The sequence below is a fragment of the Phalacrocorax carbo genome, chromosome 2 (assembly GCF_963921805.1).
Source record: "Phalacrocorax carbo chromosome 2, bPhaCar2.1, whole genome shotgun sequence".
In the NCBI taxonomy this organism is placed as follows: Eukaryota; Metazoa; Chordata; class Aves; order Suliformes; family Phalacrocoracidae; genus Phalacrocorax; species Phalacrocorax carbo.
Window position 1 is genome coordinate 28567359 of NC_087514.1, and position 4260 is coordinate 28571618.

General features: G+C 37.2%; 1 long non-coding RNA gene across 2 annotated transcripts; it reads left to right on the forward strand.

Moving 5' to 3' along the window:
- Nucleotides 1-218: 218 nt before the first annotated feature.
- Nucleotides 219-3420, forward strand: LOC135312294 (uncharacterized). Of its 2 annotated transcripts, none has more exons than XR_010371860.1 (3): nucleotides 219-506; nucleotides 1207-1295; nucleotides 1384-3420. It is a non-coding gene; the product is annotated as an uncharacterized LOC135312294 (long non-coding RNA). The 2 variants fall into 2 exon arrangements; XR_010371861.1 differs by having other exon boundaries at nucleotides 1387-3420.
- Nucleotides 3421-4260: the final 840 nt, after the last annotated feature.

The window sequence follows — 4260 nt, forward strand, 5'->3', positions numbered from 1 at the left end:
CATGTGCGTGTGCTTTAACTACACATAGGTGTCCTAAAAAAATGACAAAATGCAGTCCAAAATCAAACCGTTCAATTAAGAAGTATTGCAGAAAGCTTTAGAAACAAGAACAGGATCTTCTGTTATGTACCAACTACATTGTCAAGCGTCTCATAAGCCTGCCCAGTCATAACTTTCCTCACTCTTTTGTAACTCCATCTTTTGTTTTGTGTTCTGTCTTGTTTTTCAGACCACAGGAATGGTCTGCAGCTTGCACTTCGTTTTGCATGTGTTTGAAGATAGAATGGGACTTGACTTGGGCGGTGACTTGGCAAAATTTTTGGCAGCATTTGCCAGTAATAACTGTACTGATAGCTTGTTTTTCTAAAGAAAGTATGTAGTGCACTAGATGGGCATTTTTAAGGACCAATTTGAGAAAACATGTAGCTAAAGGCACATAAATAGATAAGTACTGACTATATGTTTTCCTATCTGAGAATAAATGGATTATTCCACAATCCACTGAGGTACAGTTTATCTTTTTTTTTTTCTTTTTTTTAAAGTCTCTCTCTCTCTCTCTGTTTGATTTCCTTGTACAGGAGATAAAAGATTATTTGTCTGAATGCATGATTATTCCTCTCTCATTGCTGTAAATACAATGGCAGTTTCCGTAAGATGTGCTGTATTTAGTAGATTCCGATATAGTTGCTCCTCTTTACCTTAAGTTAGAGGAAATGCAGAATGTATCACAACTTCAAAGACACATTTTGAGAGTAAATGCAGACCTCTCAGTATGAAGTGCTAATGGTCACAATTTCTTTCACGCAGTCTTGCTCCTTAGGAGCTATAATTTAAAGCAAAAATTGAGTCCAAATATTGTCAGGTTCCCTCCTTAGATTTATATAGTAATATTTTCAATCACAATTTCTAAAAGAGGAGTTCTACAGATTTTTTTTAAGTTATGAGTATATCTGATGTGTTTTGGAATAGATATGTTTTTGATTTATTTTTTTAATTTGCATTAAAACCTTCACATTTCAAAGCAGAGCCTGTTAAAACCAAGCAAATTACCTGACCCAATGTTGTTGTCATATGCCCTTTTACCAAAGGGCATTTGATATCAAAGGTGAGGAGTGTGGCAAATGCAGCTAAACTAGAGAATCCGTAACACAAAGGAAGAATAGAATAGTAGGAAATATTTGCTAAGCTCAGATATTTTTGAAACAGAATACTGACCACGACACACACCACCTGCAGTAGCTGTGATAAATTCCAAAAAGGAAGCCTGGAAAAAGCTGCTCATTAGAAGCTTTAAGGTCAGTGCTATATAAGAACATTCATTCCTTGAAGAGCATTCCTGTCTGCCAAAATTAGCAGTTTCACCACTGAAAATATTTTTTTCAGCAGGCTGTAGAGCAGAGTTAAACATTTGACCATCTCTTACTCGTGTTTTGGGACTGAAACCTGTGATTTCAATGGTGTAGTTTTTATGGCTTCAACTGTGGAAGTGCAAACAACTTTGGAAGAAGCAGAAGAGAGATAAGAAACCCTGCTGCGAATCGGCTATCTGATTTTTTGCATTAAATCTGCATGAGTAACACAGTGATGGTGAGATTAGATAAGAAAATCAAAATGGGCAAAATGAACCATGAAGCATTACCTGCACCCAACAGTAAGACTTACTTCACCTTAGCAGCTACGTCTGAAAGCAAACAATAACAGTTTGACGGAAAAAGTAGGGAATTCAAATCTAATGGCTATTTAATAATAATGCTTTAAAAATGCTTAGGACAAATGTTATGTGTTTTTCTAGTGCTTACAGGACGATCTTCATCAATCTGTCCTTCCTGATTTTGTCACTCACATGCTGAATTCTACAGACTGAGGGAGTGGTCGTGTTTTGTTCTTTCTTTCTACAGCATCTAGTACCATTAGTGTTCATTGGCATTGTAATGCTGGGGAATACTGGGACATATTTGTCATTCTATTTTAAATGAATAAGGAGCACTCAGTACCAGGTAAAAGCAGATGCTGTTATATCCCCCGTACTGTATTTATCTCAGTAGTCAAATATAGTTTGCCGGTGACCAGATGTACTGATTTGCATCTTCAGAGAATATTTTTGGATGAATGTATGCTGGAAATAAAGTCATCTAGCTCCTCAGTGGGATTGCATGAAAATCTATTGGGACAAGTTAATGAGCACAGTTGGCACAGGAGCAGGCAAGGCTCTTAATTTTGCATGTTCTTAAGGGGCTTAGTGTTTCTGGTACAACTTTGTTTTGGGCTCAGCCTCAGTAATACGCGTAGGTCTCTACATTTGCTTAAAAAGCCCCATGTTACATTACCAAAAGAGCAGATTAAAGACTCAGTGATAATGGCTTTATTCAACCTTGCTGAAAATGTTAAGGCTAGCAACAATAAAGGCTTAACTGTTCTACATGCTGGCCAACTGGCCTTTGCATATTACAGCAGACAATTGCAAGCATTTAGCATTTTGGTACGTATAAAACAGAACTCCTTGGGAACACGGGATCTGAATACATACCCCTGATGCATCCACACTGTGCAATGGCAGAAATACACATTGTAATCAACATTGGTAACCTCACCTTTGGGAAATTACATGTTATATACATTTCAATTTTGCTTTCACACATTCAGACAAAACTGAAGTGATTGTTTCAAATTTTCTGAAACTCCAGGGTTTCCTACACAGAAATGAGGCTTGCTCATTTTGCACAGATCTAGCAGAGCAAGGAAGGTATGACCCTCTCTGCGGCTCATATATCCCACCTGGGACTGGAATCAGGAAGGATTTCCAGCTGCTTCCTGCAGAGCCCAGTTAGGTACAGCCTGCATCAATGGAGCTGGAGCCAGCCGGGTTTGCTTACCACAGCTGTATCAGCTGGTTTAACGAAAAGCATCATCTTTCCTATTGAGTGGTGCCTTATGCAGTTCTGTGGAGTAAAGACACTGGTAAATAAGCTAAGGATTTTTAGCAAGTTGTGATGTAAATAGTGTAGAAACTGTTTATTTGCACTTGTAGGCATTTTGGGTCCCTGACCTGATCATGCTTGTAAATTCTACATTTAAAAGCTAGTGGAAAATAAATTGGAGACAGGAGAAGAAGAGTCAATGCTTTATGTGTTTTGAATTTAATCTTTGTGATTTTTTTCTGAGTTTGAATCACTAATTACAATTAAACTTATTCATCTTGATAATTCAGAGTATGAAAAGCAGATTTTTTTTTTGTTGCATTTAGTTGCTTGATTGTATGGTTATTAAATGATTACATGGTACTTGTAATTTTATTTTCCAAAAGTTGCTTTATCTGATATGGGCTAAATTGTTTTCATCTTAAGCTGTGTTCTTTATAAAAAAATAGTTTCCACTCAGCCTCAGCTGTTCATGACTTTGGTTTAAATACTTGAAGATACTTATGACACTTTTAATTTTAGATGTTAGATATAACCTCTTCCCTTCCTCCTCTCTGCTTTGAAACTTTTCTTCTCTCTCCAATCCCTTTCTCTGACTCTTCTTCCCTCAGACCACAAGCATATGAACATCTGTGTTCAGGTCACTCCTATCAAACTCTTACTTTTCCTACAGGACTTCTTTTTCCTTCTTGTTCATGCTACTACCATTCCTTTATTTGCTTTTATTCATCGTGATGTGTCTAACATACAGTTTAGAAATACTTCAACTGAGAACAACAAAACTTCTTTATGTTAAGAAATTCTCTCTTTATATTCGCAGAATATAACTGTGCATATCATTTCAACTACAATCAAAATCCACTGGACTGTCTTAATTTATGCTTAGACTCTTCCTGGGAAATTTAAAATAAAGCCTTGGAGATCCACCAGCCAAAAGTTTGCCTCTTCTACTGTGCCATTACCAACAGCAGCAATGGGTTATCATGCTCAGTATGAAACAATAGAAGGTTCTCATCACAGGCATCGGCAGATAATCACCGAGCTTTTTGAATGAAAGATCACTGTAGCTTTTAATACAGGAAAAGCAATGTATTTCCATAATTTTCCCCTTGGAAATTGCTGAGCTATAGTCTATGTATCTTGTTCTGGCACTCGCTTACAAAATCTACTGACTTCGTAATTTCTTGGCATCGCTTACAGACTAAGGCCCTGTGAGGCTGGCCATCTATTATTTCCACAGTGCCTCATACCAGCCCCCTGTAAATCAGAGAGCTGTGCTCATAGTACTGATATTTTCAGACTAGCGATTCTGAAGTTATTTTAACAAGCTTTCAGTTGCGAT